We start from the raw sequence: 19999 nt of genomic DNA on the forward strand, positions 1-19999 counted from the left end.
GTACGTCATCACATCATATTTATCGTTACGTCAGAGTGTAAGTGGTATTTCTACATAACAATTTTTGCAGTAAACAACGTAAGTTATGAGGTATACATTATTTTTGTCCATACAAGAGTGAAACATATGTAGGCATTGATTTTTTTCACACCAAATGTTAAGCAGTGAGGGTGCAAAAAGCCAAAGTACTTCGCGTTAATCCAATAGAGCACGAATTTAATCCGACATAAGGATGAAAGTAATTTTCGCAGTATAGTTAATAACAGGAAACATAGCTTCATGAAACTTGGACTTGACAAAAAAAAAAAAGAACTGCTACGATATGTACAGCAGGTAACTGTAAAAAATATGCAACGATACGAACAGAAATGACACTTTTATTCAAAAACAATAATTACGTGATTTATGATAGTACCCTGGGCAGCGAAAAGTAGAGGTGGAGAAGTTCTTGGAAGGAGAGGATGGACTAGGCTGTCCATAGCCCCGATTTAAATCCCATCCACCGTGTGTGGTACGCTTTGGGGCGACGTTTCGCAGCACGTCCACGTGTACGGACGACCATCTGGCAGTTGTCAACCACGTTGCTGGCGAAATCGAACGAGTTTCCAGAAGAGCTCCTTACGAAACTTGTGGTTAGATTGGCAGCGAGTTGCACTACATGCATTGCAGTCCGTGTTGATCACACACCTTCTTAAGAACAATGTCCCCTCTTTTTTTATTGTTCAGGGGAGCGTCATGAGTCGCTGTTACTTCACTCTACTTATTGTATTTTAGGGAAAAGTGTATTTTCATTTTGTCTCATTGCGTATTAATTCACCTTCCGTAATATACTGCAGCAGTTCTTTCCATGTGCGCTCCAAGTTTCATCGAGCCATGTTACTTCTCAGGAATACGTCAAGCGAAGTTCCTTACTTCCTTAGGTTTTGTACACCTGTGTATATATCTTCGAGCTTCATTGATATGTAAATATTATTACAAGCACCTAGACAACTGTTTCCAGTTCTGTGAAACTTATAGCCTGTACACAATTAAAAATTCCCTTCAAACTTGCAGCGATCTGAAATATTGGTACAACTGTATCTAAGTTAATATTTGATGTAGGTGCGTCAGAAATTCGGATCATGAATGTATGTTAGAAAATAATATGATGCTTCCGCATTCAGCTCACCGTGAAATAAAAAAAGGTAATGCTATCTTTAAATTCTGTAGTGTTCTAAGAACACGAAACATTCAATACCGTAACTGCTCTATTTGCTCTGCAAATATGCTCCGCTGAATTTCGTCAATACTTACACTTGGCGTCACGGATGCCATATATTTTCAATTAGAATTTGGTGCTGTTGTTTGGGTGTCGTTTACATAGTCTGTAGTAATTTGCACAAAGGAGAAGCCACATATTGGAAGGATCCCTCCCAAGACTGCAATGATTGAATTAAAAAAGAAGAAATGATAATATATCCGTTGAAAAAATTGGAGGGTCATATTCCAGACCGAACACCTACGAATTGTATACTTGGAGGTATTCGGCTCTAAAATTGTGCCACAAAATAATAGTCAGTTAGGATATTTAGGGTAGTAAATGGCATTCAGCAAATTCCAAAAAGATGTTAACCACTCAGCAGTCATGCTTCATTAACTAAGGAATACGTTATGTGCCATTAAGAATTCTTGAAACACTGTTTTGAAGATTACCACTGATCTACTGATATTTCTTTATTACTCGAATCTCCAGCATACTGAGTATCACTTGCAAAATTCTTTTAAAACTCATGATGAGTGGAGGAATTAAGAAAAGCATTGATTCAAGCGCTTTGATCTTTCTGTTCATATGTAGTTTTTTGCTGAGATACATGAGATTCAGGGAAATGTTAAGCTCAGTCCCCTTTTCCGTACGTGAAACATATTTGATTGTGTTTCACATCATCATTGTGCATTTTGTGTGTGTGTGGGGGGGGGGGGGGGCGTGCATGTGCGTGCGTACTTAAGTAGCATCTTAATTTATGCTGTGTTCATTCAAGCTACAATGTATTCATCAACATTTTCCCTATTTTTTAAAACTGATCTTAAACTGTATAGCTAAAGGGCTTACACGTTCCATTTCCACTACATTGTAATTTTTTTAGCTTTCTTGGTTATTTTCTGAATTTCCCGTGTATCATTAATGTCTTAGTTGTATTTTAGCTCGCTGTTAATGTGGTTGAAATTAGTGCAACTGGGCAGATAACGGTGGCTAAAGTAAATCAACTACAATCCTGACGCCACTGTCGTTCTCGGATGTTCAACAATCACGTAGGATCTCTATAGACGGGTGTGCATACCGTTACATAATTTTCACATTCCTCCCTAGCCGGTACCACAGCACACCGTCATGCAAACCAAGTTGACACTCAACGTGTCATACACTTGTATGAAACTAGAAAATATTTGACACATTTTTATCCAAATTCACGTGCAAAAACAAAAAAAAAAAAAAATCACGCACCAAGAAGGAATAATCCAGATGGAACGTAAATCGGTAAATATAATGTAAACGACAGACAGACAAATGATTAGAATTTTACAACAATTGGATGATTTATTCAAGAGGAAGATATTCACAAAATGGTTCAAATGGCTCTGAGCACTATGGGAGTTACCATCTGTGGTCACCAGTCCCCTAGAACTTAGAACTACTTAAACCTAACTAACCTAACTACATTACACACATCCATGCCCGAGGCAGGATTGGAACCTGCGACCGTAGCAGTCGCGCGGTTCCGGACTGAGCGCCTAGAACCGCTAGACCACCGCGGCCGGCAGAGATTCACAAATTGAACAAATAAACTGTGTGTTGGCCGATCTCTGGTCCTTATGGAAGCAGGTATTAGGCTTGTCGTTGAGTAAAAGAGTTATTGTATGTTCTACTGAGGGAAACTATGCCAAATTTTTCCAAACTGGAGCGTTAGACCGTCAGAATCCTGAGATGGTTGGAGGTCCCCGCCTATAATACTCCAAGCGCTCTCAGTTGGGGAGTGATCTGGTGACATTGCTGGTCAAGTTAGGGTTTGGCAAGCACGAAGACAAGCGGTAAAAACTCTTGCCGTCTGCGAGTGGGCATTATCTTGTCATCTCACCAGGATGGTTTGCCATGAAGGCAACAAAACAGGGCGTAAAATTTGGCTGTAACGGTACTGTAGATGACAACCAAAGGAGTCCTGCTATGAAATGGAATGGCAGCCGAGACCATCGCTCCTGGTTGTCGGGTCATTTGGTTGGCGACAGTCAGCGTGGTATCCCAGTGCCGTTCGGGTCGTCTCCAGATACGTATCTGCTGGTCATTGGGGCCTAATTCGAAGTGTCAGTCACGACAGTGGTACTCCAGTCAACGAGATTCCAGGGTGAATGTGTCCGACACCACTGCAAACGGGATTGTTCGTGTGCAGAGGTGAAATGCGTAAGGGGTGCCGTCAGCTCAGCCCCTTTCTGTGGGCCGCCTATTAATGACCCTTGTGGTCACTGAAGCGTCAGTTACACGACGGATAATGATGCATCTGTGCCTATGACTGCCACTCTGACGATGCTCGCCCCTCAGTTTCTACCGTCTCTCTAAGTCTACTGCTTCGTTCTTGACGCTGCGTTGGACCATGGTTCACCCACTTCTGTGAATATCGTAGAATAGTGCCATCGCTCGTATTCAAATGTCGCGTGATCCGTCGGTAACACCAACCGGCTACTTTGAGCCCAACTACACGTCCTGTCTCAGAAGCTGACATCTGCAAATCTTTTTTTATATGCCTGTCTGCGAGGAATCTCAGTACATGGAATGAAATTCGTTAAGTCTTTATGCCTTGATTTCGAAATGTCCCCTGTTCACTATCCATGCCAGCTGAGCGGTGAAGCTGCACTGCAGCATCACGTATTCACCCATCAACCACCAAAGTTTAAAATTTTGCGTTTTCCGTCGATGTCCAGTAGTTCAGACCAATTTCCATTACTCCTTAGTGATTACGTCGCTTTCTTTTAGAGTGCCGGTTAAGGTATAAAAAGTACCTTCACTAACTGATTGACCAGAGGATGGCCCAAGTCGTCACTAGAATTACACCCAGTATATGCAACCGGAAGAAGAGACATTTGTTAACATCAAGTATAGATTTAAGTGTCAGGAAGTCATTTCTGAAAGTATTTGTATGGTGTGTAGCCACGTATGGAAGTGAAACGTGGACGATAAATAGTTCAGACGTGAAAAGAATAGAAACTCTCGAAATGTGATGCTACAGGAGAATGCTGAAGATTAGATGGGTAGATCACATAACTAAAGAGGAGGTATTGAATAAAATTGGTGAGAAGAGAAATTTGTGGCACAACTTGACTAGAAGAAGGGATCGATTGGTAGGGCATATTCTGAGGCATCAAGGGATCACCAATTTAGTATTGGAGGGCAGCGTGGAGGGTAAAAATCGTAGAGGGAGACCAAGAGATGAATACACTAAACAGATTCAGAAGGGTGTAGGTTGCAGGAGGAACTGGGAACTGAAGAAGCTTGCACAGGATAGAGTACCATGGAGAGCTGCATCAAACCAGTCTCTGGACTGAAGACCACAACAACATATACAACCTGGACCACCATCTTTTACTGGATTTCGCTCAATTTCGCATAAAAAATATCTGCAGGTTTGACATTTGGCAGAAGTGCAAATGAAAAATAGCCCTCATCATCTAAACATAGTCTTTGTTCGCCGTAGGATATTAAAATCTACGATATCTAATACCAGTAGCCTTATGGTTAATTCATTCTGGCCTAACACTCTCCAAATAATCTTAACAAATTTTTCTTTTTAACCGTTATTTGACACTGCTACGTATAGTTAGTATCAAATACCGATATCTCCTAAGGAGTCTTTTAATAATTACTGTTTTGAAGAAACTGGTGACATTAAATTTTCTGAATAATTCTTTCTCACTATCTCACACGAGTTTCTTGCGGTAGACCCACTTGTCCTAATGGTAACATGAAGATTCATCCAAATGTATTGACGGCAAGCCTCATCGCATGCATTTGGGAGAATCAGACTGCATATTGGTATAGAGTCTAAATATCTTTCTTCCACATTCATTAATAATGACTCATAAATAATCCACGGGTGATGACACGTGCGTAAACTTCCAGACCATGCTTTTAATAAGACATGGTTGCAAAATATTAAGATGAGATATGTGCAGAAGAATGTAAAAGTAGAAGCCGACCTCACTGAAGATCAGTTTGGGTTCCGGAGAAATATACGAACACATGAGAGTATAATGATCCTACACCTTATCCTAGAAGATAGGTTGAAAAAATAAAACTCGTTTAAAGGATTTGTGGCGCTGGAACTACATTCTCTGAAATTTTGAAGGTACTAATGACAAAGTAAAGGAGCGAAAGTTTTCTTAGAACTTGAGCAGAAACCAGATATATATGAGAGTCGAAGGACATGAAATGGAAGCAGTGATTGAGATGCGAGTGAGACTCAGTTTTAGCCTATTCGCGATGTTATTCCATCTGTTTATTGAGAAAGCTGGGAAGAATATCAAGCAGACATTTGGAGAGTAGCAGAACGGATAGATAGTACCTTGAAATGGGATTATAAGATGAAGTTAAAACGGTGATAATGGAATGAAGTGAATGAAATCAGGTGGTGGTAATGGAATTATTGCGAAAAAGACACTGAAAGTACACAGGTCTTGCAAAACAACTGTTGATGGCAGAAATAGGAAGGCTATTGAATGCAGACTGGTAATACAAGAAAAACATTTCTGAAAAAGAGGTATTTATTAATGTGTAATGTCAGTACAAGTGTTCGGAAATCTTTTCTGAATGTATCGGTATGGAGCATAGCCTTGTATGGAAGTGAAACGTGGGTAACAAGCAATTAAGACAAGGTGTTAGATAATAATGCTGAAGATTAATGATCGGACAGTAAATGAAAAGCTACTGAATGTGATTGATTATGGTCAGTTTGGTAATGGAAGGAAGTTGTGGGGGATAAATATTGTAGAATATAGTACGTCCGTACATTGGAAGCAGGTTCGAGTGGATGTAGGTAGTGCTAGTTACGCTGAGAAGAAGAGGCTTGCACAGGTCAGACTACTCTGGAGAGATGAATCAGACCAATCTTCGGACTGAAGAGTCCAACAACATATAAGTAATAGGCATTTGAGGCAATGAAACGAAATGATCGTATGGCATTGTAGGCCGGGAGGCCCCATGCGGGGAAGTTCGGCCGCCGTATTGCAAATCCTTTCTAGTTGACGCCACTTCGGAGACTTGTGAGTCAATGATGATGAAGAACACCCAATATCCAGTCATCACGTGGCAGAGAAAAATCCCCGACTCTGCAGCGAATCGAACCTGGGACCTTATGTGCCGGAAGCGAGAACGCTACCGCAAGACCACGAGCTGTGCGCTGCATACGAGCGGTGGTTCATCAGAAGAGTTGTGTTTCAAAGTAGCGAAGATGAACAAGTGCTCATAGCCCTTGGCTATGCATTTTAGAGCACACGTTAACTCCACACTTTTTCTTGTTTTGGTCGACACTATCACTTCCCAAACTATGGAAAGCAAAGAGCTCGCAGTAAAAGACATTTGTTTCACAGTACGGAAGATGAAGAAATGTTAGTAGCTCTTAAGATGTACGTTTTAGAGGCCATGTTTATTTGACGTTTATGTTTCGAATGATCATTCCTGTCATATCCCTGAATATTAACCGGTACTTCTGAAACATCGTATATATTTCATGTCCTTCGACTCTCATATCCCTCTGCATTCTGTACAAGTTTTAAGAAGACTGTCGCACCTTTACTTTGTCATTACTACCTTCAAAATATCGGAGAATATAGTTCTACATCCAAAAATCCTTTAAACGTAGTTTTTTACAACTTATCTTGTAGGCTAAGCCGTAGGATCAGTGTTGCCTCTCGTGTACCTTTATTTCTCCGGAACCCAAACTAATCTTCTCCGAGGTCGGCTTCAGAAGTGATGGTAAATATATTGTCAACCTAGCTAATGATACTAATGGATGCACAAGGTAAATACTAAAATACTCGTATAATTTTAGTCACTGCTCATTATAAATATTGCCGGCCGGAGCGGCCGAGCGGTTCTAGGATTTACAGTCCGGAACAGCGCCACCGCTACGGTCGCAGGTTCACATACTGCCTCGGGCATGGATGTGTGTGATGTCCTTAGGTTAGTTAGGTTTAAGTAGTTCTAAGTTCTAGGGGACTGATGACCTCCGATGCTAAGTCCCATAGTGCTCAGAGCCATTATAAATATTTCTACCCTTACATCAAATCACAAGCCATATTGTTACATATCGTGACAACAAAACTTCACGTGCAGCTGAAATAAATGATCCTCCTCACAACTGTTACTGCAATTTTTGGATTTCTTATTATTTGTTGTAGATGTCAATAACACAAACTACCTGTGTTTTACTAGACTCTTGTCTGACAAAACGGAACGAAGAGTGGGTTCTACCCTCATAGTCCTAGTTGCATGATTTTGTAGTAACTGCTTACTACTGTGTACTTACTCAGTATACATGTTTTCAGTAGACAATGGGCTATGACAGACATCACTAATCCTTACTACATGGAGTATACCACTTCCTACTTGTTTATTAGAGAACATTCCATTCTTCTTCTATATTAAGAATTTGAGTACTAAACTATGGCCGGCCGGTGTGGCCGTGCGGTTCTAAGCGCTTCAGTTTGGAACCGCGTGACCGCTACGGTCGCAGGTTCGAATCCTGCCTCGGGCATGGATGTGTGTGATGTCCTTAGATTAGTTAAGTTGAAGTAGTTCTAAGTTCTAGGGGACTGATGACCTCAGTAGTTAAGTCCCATAGTGCTCAGAGCCATTTGAACCAACCACTAAACTAGGATTATACACCGTCCTTCCACTGAGGCAGCTCTTCTGTTAGTGTTTCCTGTGTATGTGCTAAATCATTTTGTATGCTCGTTACTTCAGTAATAGTTTGCTGTTTCGCCCCTTTGATTCTAGCTATAATCTCTCTGTGGTCTGTTCAATCTTATCTCTTAAAAATTCATCTACCTTTTTATTTTGTTTGGCGGAAACAGCCTCTACTTCTGTTACTACTTGCTGAAGTGTTGATTTTAAAGTATTTTTTCTAATTGTAGAGTGTTAAAGTTCTTAGTTAATTCTTTTATCCAGTCAGGGTGGCCCTTAATAGCTTTTAGCAGTCTTGAAATATTAGTTGTTATGCTACCTAAGTTGATCCGTAACATTTTAGTTACGTAATGGGCAATCTGGGTTTTCAGTTAATCAGTTAGTTTTTGATCTGTTCGCCAATTTGTCCAATTTGAGTAGTCAAATTGTCATTAGTTTCTTGACTCTGACTCATTGCTCGTTTTGTTTTAGATCTGTTCACTAATTTGTGCGCCTTGACTGGTCAAACTGTCTTCTTGCTTCATAGTAGTAAAATCGTTAGCCATACTCTATTACCTCCAATTCATAATACGTACTGCAGTTTACAATTTTATAAATCTACATAACACGACCGGGTGTCGTGACAACTGACTAGGGAATATCTCCGACCACAGTAGATGACATTTCCTGACTTGCCAAAGCGGAAAAGTCATCTACATTTTCACTAGCGAATTCGCCCCCGGGTAGTTGATCTGATAAAATTTCTGCATTTAACGAATCCATCATAGTAAGCTGACTTTTGATCATAATCATATTAATGTAAACGAAGACGAATTACGCATCACTACTGCCAACTGTGCACGATTAATTGTGTATATCCGCCGTCTTGAAGCTGTCTTACGAAACGCAGAATAATTACAAATTAATTACAAATTTTGTGTGTAACAAATAGTCTACTAAAAAGAACTCAATTACACGGAAGTGTTTTCCACTTTATGGAATGGTGCTACAACTACCAGTGTGTAGAATGACGATAAGAAAACAGTCTTGGTGGCGATGTTGAAATTACCGTTTATTTATTCAGCAATGAGGCGTGTCGCAGGTTCGAATCCTGCCTCGGGCATGGATGTGTGTGATCTCCTTAGGTTAGTTAGGTTTAAGAACTTCTAAGTTCTAGGGGACTGATGACCGCAGATGTTAAGTCTCATAGTGCTCAGAGCCATTTTGAGGCGTGTCGTTTTGGAATTCAGGGCATCTTGGGACTGGTCGATAAATATAAGCAAGCTACGGATATCGATGATGAAACATCAGCAAAAATAAATTGAATTTGTCATGTACAAGAAAAATAGTCGAGGTAAATATGTGCTTCCCCCAGGCTTTTTAATACACGACGGGAAAATAAATTTGCCTTGACTATTTTTCTTGTATGCTTTTTCTGTTTCCTTTGTGTAATGGCACCATTTACAAACCTTTTTAGACGTTCCTTGTGTAATTCGCAGAACAAACGCATTTGCAGCCAGACACAAAAAGCGCCGTGTGCCGATATACTGTACGTTAGAGTTCGGCCGAAGTGGCCTGTTCCTCCAGCCGTGATTAGTTCGGCCCGTGGCGCGCGCAGAGAATAGTGCAATTAAAACGCGTCCGGCCGCTGCGCGGAGTAGGCGTAATGCCGGCGGCTGATTGCGCTGTTAGCGCGCCGCCGCCAATTCCGGGCCTAATCTGGCGGACCCTGGCGCCTTGCGGCCTCCAACAGGTGAGGCCGGTGCCCTGCCCGCTCTCCCATAACCCTCCCCCACCCCCCACCCTCCTTTCCCACACCTATTCCTCCGCTTAATTCTGCAGGAGGCGGGCCACCGGACGCAGCACTTCTGCCTGCGACTGTCCGTCCTCTGGTCTGATAGCGTGGTCGCCGCCCCCTCACAGCAGTTGGGCTGGGTCTCGAGAATCAGGGTGCTTGGGTGCACGAAAGAGGCGGAACCATCGTTGGTTCCCCGTTCGTGTGAAGTACGAAACAGTGAGCTGTAAACGGCGTCTCGACAGATGTAGTAGTAACTTCAGGACTGCCCCAGGAAAGTGCGTCGGGATCCTTCCGTGCTCGTAATGCATCTACATCTACATAAATACTTCAAAGCCACCATACGGTGTGTGGCAGAAGGCACTCTGTCCCAATTGCAAAGAGAGAGAAACGACTGTCTACCCACCTTCATATGAGCTGTAATTTCTCATACCTGCGTGGTCCTTGAGCGAAATATATGTCAGTGGCAGTAGAATAGTTCGGCAGTCAGCTTGAAATGCCAGTTCTCAATAGTGATTCTCGAAAATAACGTCGCCTTTCCTTCAGGGATTCCCATTTGAGTTCCGGAAGTCATAACTGCTTGATGCTAGAACCTAACTGTAACAAATCTAACAGCCCGCCTTTACATTTCTTCCTTGTCTTCCTTTAAGCTGACCTGGTGCGGATTCCAAACACTCGAGTATACTCAACAATAGATCTGTGTTGTGTTCTACACGCAGTCTCCTTTGCAGATCAGCCACAGTGTCCCAAAATTCTCCCACTAAACCGTAGTTCACTACTCGCTTTCCCTGCCTCAATCGTCACATACTCGTTCCTATTCATTCCACTTTGCAACATCACGCCCACTTATTTAAACGATATGACTCTGTCAAACAAGACGCTCCTAATGCTGTATTCGAACAGTACGTGCTCGTTTTTCCTACTTAGCTGCATTAACTTATATTTTTCTACACTTGGAGCTACCTGTAATTCATTACAGCAACTAGAAATTTTGTCTAAGTCATATTGTACCCTTTTAGAGTCACTCAACGATGACATCTTCCCGTACGGTGCAACATCATCAGCAAACAACCGCAGATTGATGCCCGACCTGTCTGCGAAATAATTTAAGTATAGAGAAAATCATATTGATGCTATCACACTTAAGTGGGACACTCCTGACGAGGCGTTTGTCCCTGATGAACACCCGCAGACAAGGTCAACGTACTGCGTTCTATAACATCATTAGTCTGCGAGCCACTCCCTTATCTGTTCGATATGCTCGTACCTTTGTTAATTGTCCGCAATGTGGCACCATGTCGAATGCTGTTCAAAAATCTAGAAATATGGTATCATGCATAGTTCGCAGTGTAATATCTGAGAAGAGAGAAAACTGAGTTTCGAACGAGTGAAGCTTTCTCAGACCGTGCTGATTCATGAAAAAAGCTTTCCGGTCTCAAGAAAATTTCACTAAAGTCGATATAAACATCTTGAGAAATTCAGCGACTGTTCATGTAATGAAGATAATTCATATTTTGTCTTCCCTGTTAACAGCACAGTTTTAATTAGATTACATGTTTCGATCACTCTGCATCATCTTCAGATATAAGTAGTTGCGTCAGCAACCCGTCTTGTTTACTTCAGTACATTGATATGTTATGAAGATGATGTAGAGTGATCGAAACATGTACTCTAATGAAAAACGTGCAACTGAGACGGAACAATAAATAATAATTCTCTTAAGAAAATTTATTATATTTGAACTCAGAATACTTTCAAAAATTCTGCAGGAAACCGATGCTAAGGACATTGGTCTGTAATTTTGAAGGTCCGTTCTTTTACCCTTCTTGTATACAGAAGTCATCTGCACTTTTTTCCAGTTGCTCGGTACTTTGTGTTGGGCAAGAGATTCGCTATAAATGCAAGGTAAGTATGGGGGCGGTGGGGCAGAGCCTTAAAGTAACCTTCGTAAAACTGAGCTGAGATATAGTCCGGATCGGGTGACTGATTTCTTTTCATTTCTTTTCATATCTTTCACTTGTCTCACCGCCAAGTATAGATGTCACTATGTCGTCCACACGGGAGTCTGTGCTATGATTAAACGACGGTATGTTTGTACGATTCTCCTTTGTGAACGATCTGTTAAACGCGAGTTTTAAAACGTTGGATTTCTTTTTGCTATCTTTTACTGCCACACCCGACTGATCAACGAGTGACTGTATGGGAGTCTTATACCCGCTTAGCGATTTAACTTAGGATCTGAACTTTCGTGGGTTTCCGGTCAGGTCTTTTGCTAGGGTATGGCAGTGGTACCTGTTTCATGATTCGCGTGAAGATCTTTTTTACAGGAGCATGAATCTCTGTTAACCTTTGCCGGGGTCATTTGCGCGCTACTTTGCTTCCTCAGCATTTTCCGAATTATTAGAGCCCGGGGACGGTATAAGGCATTAGCGATATAAGTGACATCTTTGAGGGGAGGGGGGAGTAAATAGGGACAGGGTGCAACTGACGACAGAGTCGCTCCTAGTGCAAACACTGGCACACAAGGCGTATCACAATGGGCAGCAAAGAGCTCATTTCCACAAATAAACTGTACTGCATAAGGACAGTGAGCAAATTATCGAACAGGATTGTAGTGTAATTTCACCCAAGAAACTGAAATTGAATCTGTTGGTGAGATTAGATTATGTGAAATAGAGTCTGAAGAAGTAACATCTGCGTCAACATCAGTTAGGAAACGGAAATTGCCAGGAAGAGGTGGTATTAATGCTGAATTGCCAGATGAGCCAGCATATTCCCAAAAATGGGACGACTGCTAGATCGATATCAGTTTTAAGAAAAGGAGGGGAAAGACTATGCGGTAGCTACAGAGGAATAAGTTTACTGAGTCGCCAGAAAATATGTACAGTGACGGGAAGAAGGTCGTAACACCTAGAAGAAGCTGTGCGACGTAAACAAAAGTTGGTAGGCGTGTTTCTACATTTGAAAGATGATTTCGCCCCTTCATGTAAGTGTGGTACTAGTAGCACCACTATGAGGCCGTACATCGGTTTGCTTTACATGCATGCTGTAACTGTCGTGAGCGTTAGTTACCTTTCATATTAGACGTAGTGAGTTGGTGTTAGTCAAGAATGCCTTTAATGCGACCCAAGATGCCATTATCAACACCTCACTGTGTTTGAACGATGTAGTGTAACGAGGCCAAGAGAACTGGATGTTCCTTTTGCGATACGGCACGAAGACTTGGCAGGAAACTAACCACTGTACACGACTGCTGACAGCGGTGGTCACGGGAATAAACGGTTGCAGGAAGACCGGCTCTGGACGCCCACATGACGCTTCTGAGAGGGAAGAGCGTCGTGTTTGGCGTATAGCTACGCCACATCGTACCGTATCTGCAGCAGCTTTCTGAGCAGCAGTTGTCACCACAGTGACACATTCAACTGCTACAAATCGGTTAATTCAAGGACAGCTCCGAGCAAGACTCCCTGTTACGTGCTTCCCGCTGATCCGAAACCACCGCCATTTCCGACTTCGTATGTCCATCTTTGTAGCGATGGTCGCCGGACTCTGCTGTTCGATTGATGATGCCAAATTAAACACCTTTCAGCCGTCAATTTTCAACCACATTTTATTACGTTACCAATTTCGGAACTTTATTAAGCCAGCTTTAGGCCCGAGACTGACGGGTAGGAATAATCAACCTGACTTGTGATCGAAGCAGGGGCCAGCAATACTGATATTAATATATATCTACTTGCTACAGTCGGCGGATGATGTTGGAAGTGGTCAATGTAGCAAATAGGTATCTACTAATACCCCTGATTCCATCAAAATGAGGTCAGGGGCCTCAAGATGGCGTCATAAAGAGCCAAAACTGGTCGCCTAATAAGGTTGAAAACTGACGGCTGACAGGTGTTTAATTTGACATAATTTCCGAGTTCAGTGGTGTCAGAGCATCTTGGAGGGCTGGGTGGAGGTCTCTTGTGTTTACTGACGGAAGCTACTTCTATTTCGGAACATTGATGGCCATGTGTTGGTTAGGAAGAGGCCAGCTGAGGACCTGCACCCGACCTGTATGCGACCTACACACAATGGATCTACATTTGGGAGTTATGATATGGTGTTCGATTCTACACAACATCAGGAGCACTCTCGCGGTTATCCCACACACCCTGACTGCAAATTCAATCTGGTTATTCGACCTGTTCTGCTGCTATTTATCAACAGCACTCAAGAGGCTATTCTCCAACAGGATACCGCTCGCTCACAACGCTATTGTAACCCAACACGCTCTACAGGAGCCTGCTCAATCACCAAATTTGTCTCCAATTGACCTCTTATGGGTTATCAGCGGAAAACAACTCCAGCGTCATCCCAAACCAGCATTAACCGTCCCTGTATTGATGGAACACATGCAACTGGCTTGGAATTCCATCCTACAAACTGACATCCGCCATCCGTACAACACAATGGTAGCAGGTTTGCATGCTTGCCCCGTTTGCATTGCCTGGTGTTTACAGCGTTATTAACGTACGAGCATTTCACTTTTACAATGACTTAACTCGCTTTTACAGTAACCTGTGGTATCGCGATGTTAATCACTTAAATATGATACTTACATAAATGTATTCCTGAAATTTCATTGCTCTACATTAATTAATTTTCGGTGTTGCTTTTTTCCGTCAGCTCATGCTACGGTTTTAGACATAAAACTTAGAAACATAATCCATACTGTACTGAAAGAGTAACAGATGGGTTTTAATAATGAACACACCATAATAGATGCACTTTTTACTTAACAGTAAATAAAACAGAAGCACAGAAAGTCTAATAAAGTGACGCACACTGCATTTATTGCTTTCAAAAGCCTTTTGAGACCGTCAAGAGACAGAACTCTGGAAGTTAATGACGAATGTTTCAAAATAATTCAAATGGCTCTGAGCACTATGGGACTTAATATCCGAGGTCATCAGTCCCCTAGACTTAGAACTACTTAAACCTAACTAACCTAAGGACATCACACGAATCTATGACCGAGGCGGGATTCGAACCTGCAATCGTAGCAGCAGCGCGGTTCGGAACTGAAGCGCCTAGAACCGCTCGCCCACAGTAGCTGGCAATGACGAATGTCGAAGATCCGAAACATTTACAAAATGCGGTAAAATGTTTGAATCGGAACACGACTATCACTCTAGATATCACCGGAAAAATAATTAACATGATACCAACTAGCTGAGTAGTGCAACAATGTTGCTGCATCTTCCCAGATTTGTTCAACATTTATATACATGAAATAGTACATATACAGAAAACACAGTTTGCAAATCGTATTTATCTGCACAGGAAAATCGTTTTAAATGACTTACTACTTATTGAGAATGTAGTGATCCTTTCATATGAGCAGAAGGACAATCAAAAATAAAAACAATAAGGGAGAATTTTGGAATGGGGAAATCAACAGAAAAATCTAAGACAGTCGCCTTTGCGATGAAAAACCATATTCAGATCAAAACTGTGATAAATCAGGGGATTTTATAACAAGTAAACTACTTCAGTTACCTATATGAGATGACATATGCACAGAGCAAGGACATAGTAATTAAGCTTAGTAAATCCGGCAAGTTATATTAAATAATTGACAAAAGTCTTAAAAACAAAAATAGGAAGCACACTCAACTTCTATAGAAATGTTGAAATCCCCACACTGCTCCACAGAGGCGCGGACTGGGTGATTGGCAGAAAGCAAGAAAGCCGTATTCAGGCACAACAAATGAAAATCCTGAGATGAGTTAAAAGTTACACAGTAGAAGACAGGCTAAGGAATCAAGATAACAGAGAAGAACTACTTCTTTAGACGCAAGGATAAAATACTTTAGAAGAAAATGTAATGAATACCTAGAAAGAATAGAGTGTGAAAGACCCACCTTAATGGCTAGAAATTAGAAACGCCGAGGAAGAAGAGATAGAAGATGGTTATGGCAATGATGGGTACTGTAAGAGGCATTTTGGAATTTTTGATTCTAAGAAAACCTCCCATAAGTTACAAAATCACTCAGATTCCCTCAGAATTTCGTGATTTATGTCTTTTTCTAAAGAAAATACAACCCAGAACACATATGAATATTCTCCATTCTTCCAACTCTTTCACCTCATTCGCCTCAATCCTAAGAATAATAAATAAGTAAACATGTAGGGAAATGTTTTGTTGTTGTTGTGGTCTTCAGTCCAGAGACGGGTTTGATGCAGCTCTCCATGCTACTCTATCCCACACAAGCTTCTTCATCTTCGAGTAACTACTGCACCATACATCCTTCTGAATCTGCTTAGTGTCTTCATCTCTTGGTCTCCCTCTACAATTTTACCCTCCACACTTCCCTCCCTTGATGCCTCAGAACATGTCCAACCAACCGATCACTTCTTCTAGTCAAATTGTGCCACAAATTCCTCTTCTCCAGAATTCTATTCAGTACATCATTAGTTACATGACTTGCCCATCTAATCTACAGCATTCTTCTGTAGCATCACATTTCGAAAGCTTCTATTCTTTTCACGTCTGAACTATTTATCGGCCATGTTTTGCTTTCATACGTGGCTACACTCCACACAAATACATTCAGAAAAGATTTCCTGACACTTAAATCTATACTTGATGTTAACAAATCTCTCTTCTTCAGAAACGCTTTCCTTGCCAAAGTCAGTCTACATTTTATATCCTCTCTACTTCGACCATCATCAGTTATTTTGCTTCCTGGTTAGCAAAACTTATCTACTAGTTTAAGTGTCTCATTTCCTAATCTAATTCCCTCATATCATCTGATTTAATTTACTACATTCCATTATCCTCATTTTGCTTTTGTTGATGTTCATTTCATATCCTCATTTGACGACACTGACAATTCCGTTCAACAGCTCTTCTAAGCTGTTTGCTGTCTATGCCAAAATTACAGTGTCATTGGCAAACGTCAAAGTTTTCATTTTTTCTCCCTGGATTTTAATTTCTACTCCAAATTTTTCTTTCGTTTCCTTTACTGCGTGCTCAGTATTTTTTTTTTTTTTTTTTTGGTCATCAGTCTACTGACTGGTTTGATGCGGCCCGCCACGAATTCCTTTCCTCTGCTAACCTCTTCATCTCAGAGTAGCACTTGCAACCTACGTCCTCAATTATTTGCTTGACGTATTCCAATCGCTGTCTTCCTCTACAGATTTTGCCCTCTACAGCTCCCTCTAGTACCATGGAAGTCATTCCCTCATGTCTTAGCATATGTCCTATCATCCTGTCCCTTCTCCTTATCAGTGTTTTCCACATATTCCTTTCCTCTCCGATTCTGCGTAGAACCTCCTCATTCCTTACCTTATCAGTCCACCTAATTTTCAACATTCGTCTATAGCACCACATCTCAAATGCTTCGATTCTCTTCTGTTCCGGTTTCCCACAGTCCATGTTTCATTACCATACAATGCTGTACTCCAGACGTACATCCTCAGAAATTTCTTCCTCAAATTAAGGTCGGTGTTTGATATTAGTAGACTTCTCTTGGCCAGAAATGCCTTTTTTGCCATAGCGAGTCTGCTTTTGATGTCCTCCTTGCTCCGTCCGGCATTGGTTATTTTAGTGCCTAGGTAGCAGAATTCCTTAACTTCATTGACTTCGTGACCATCAATCCTGATGTTAAGTTTCTCGCTGTTCTCATTTCTACTACTTCTCATTACTTTCGACTTTCTCCGATTTACTCTCAAACTATACTGTGTACTCATTAGACTGTTCATTCCGTTCAGCAGATCATTTAATTCTTCTTCACTTTCACTCAGGATAGCAATGTCATCAGCGAATCGTATCATTGATATCCTTTCACCTTGTATTTTAATTCCACTCCTGAACCTTTCTTTTATTTCCATCATTGCTTCCTCGATGTACAGATTGAAGAGTAGGGGCGAAAGGCTACAGCCTTGTCTTACACCCTTCTTAATACGAGCACTTCGTTCTTGATCGTCCACTCTTATTGTTCCCTCTTGGTTGTTGTACATATTGTATATGACCCGTCTCTCCCTATAGCTTACCCCTACTTTTTTCAGAATCTCGAACAGCTTGCACCATTATATATTGTCGAACGCTTTTTCCATGTCGATAAATCCTATGAAAGTGTCTTGATTTTTCTTTAGCCTTGCTTCCATTATTAGCCGTAACGTCAGTATTGCCTCTATCGTCCCTTTACTTTTCCTAAAGCCACACTGATCGTCACCTAGCGCATTCTCAATTTTCTTTTCCATTCTTCTGTACATTATTCTTGTAAGCAGCTTCGATGCATGAGCTGTTAAGCTGATTCTCGCACTTGTCAGCTCTTGCCGTCTTCTGAATTGTGTGGATGATGCTTTTCCGAAAGTCAGATGGTATATCGCCAGACTCATGTATTCTACACACCAACGTGAATAGTCGTTTTGTTGCCACTTCCCCCAATGATTTTAGAAATTCTGATGGAATGTTATCTATCCCTTCTGCCTTATTTGACCGTAAGTCCTCCAAAGCTCTTTTAAATTCCGATTCTAATTCTGGATCCCTTATCTCTTCTAAATCGACTCCTGTTTCTTCTTCTATCACATCAGACAAATCTTCACCCTCATAGAGGCTTTCAATGTATTCTTTCCACCTATCTGCTCTCTCCTCTGCATTTAACAGTGGAATTCCCGTTGCACTCTTAATGTTACCACCGTTGCTTTTAATGTCAGCAAAGGTTGTTTTGACTTTCCTGTATGCTGAGTCTGTCCTTCCGACAATCATATCTTTTTCGATGTCTTCACATTTTTCCTGCAGCCATTTCGTCTTAGCTTCCCTGCACTTCCTATTTATTTCATTCCTCAGCGACTTGTGTTTCCATATTCCTGATTTTCCCGGAACATGTTTGTACTTCCTCCTTTCATCAATCAACTGAAGTATTTCTTCTGTTACCCATGGTTTCTTCGCAGCTGCCTTCTTTGTACCTATGTTTTCCTTCCCAACTTCTGTGATGGCCCTTTTCAGAGATGTCCATTCCTCTTCAACTGTACTTCCTACTGCGCTATTCCTTATTGCTGTATATATAGCGTTAGAGAACTTCAAACGTATCTCGTTATTCATTAGTACTTCGGTATCCCACTTCTTTGCGTATTGATTCTTCCTGACTAATGTCTTGAACTTCAGCCTACTCTTCATCACTACTCTGAGTCTATATCTGCTCCTGGGTACGCCATACAATCCAGTATCTGATTTCGGAATCTCTGTCTGACCATGATGTAATCTAATTGAAATCTTCCCGTATCTCCCGGCCTTTTCCAAGTATACCTCCTCCTCTTGTGATTCTTGAACGGGGTATTCGCTATTACTAGCTGAAACTTGTTACGGAACTCAATTAGTCTTTCTCCTCTTTAATTCCTTGTCCCAAGCCCATATTCTCCTGTAACCTTTTCTTCTACTCCTTCCCCTACAACTGCATTCCAGTCACCCATGACTATTAGATTTTCGTCCCCCTTTACATACTGGATTACCCTTTCAATATCCTCATACACATTCTCTATCTGTTCATCTTCAGCTTGCGACGTCGGCATATATACCTGAACTATCGTTGTCGGTGTTGGTCTGCTGTCGATTCTGATTAGAACAACCCGGTCACTGAACTGTTCACAGTAACACACCCTCTGCCCTACCTTCCTATTCATAACGAATCCTACACCTGTTATACCATTTTCTGCTGCTGTTGATATTACCCGATACTCATCTGACCATAAATCCTTGTCTTCCTTCCACTTCACTTCACTGACCCCTACCATATCTAGATTCAGCCTTTGCATTTCCCTTTTCAGATTTTCTAGTTTCCCTACCACGTTCAAGCTTCTGGCATTCCACGCCCCGACTCCTAGAACGTTATCCTTTCGTTGATTATTCAATCTTTTTCTCATGGTAACCTCCCCCTTGGCAGTCCCCTCCCGGAGATCCGAATGGGGGACTATTCCGGAATCTTTTGCCAATGGAGAGATCATCATGACACTTCTTCAATTACAGGCCACATGTCCTGTGGATACACGTTGCTCAGTATACAGATTGAAAAACAACAGGGATAGGTTCAACGCTGTCTCAGTCGCTTCCCAACCGCTGCTTCCCTTTCATGCCCCTCGACACTTATAACTGCCATCTGGTTTCTGTGCAAATTGTAAATATCGTGTTTCTTACATCCACCACCTTCAAAATTTGAAAGAGAGTATTCCAGTCAACATTGTCAAAAGCTTTTTCTAAGTCTACAAAGGCGAGAAACGTAGGTTTGCCTTTCCCTAATCTGTCTTCTAAG

The sequence above is a fragment of the Schistocerca piceifrons genome, chromosome 5 (assembly GCF_021461385.2).
Source record: "Schistocerca piceifrons isolate TAMUIC-IGC-003096 chromosome 5, iqSchPice1.1, whole genome shotgun sequence".
NCBI lineage: Eukaryota > Metazoa > Arthropoda > Insecta > Orthoptera > Acrididae > Schistocerca > Schistocerca piceifrons.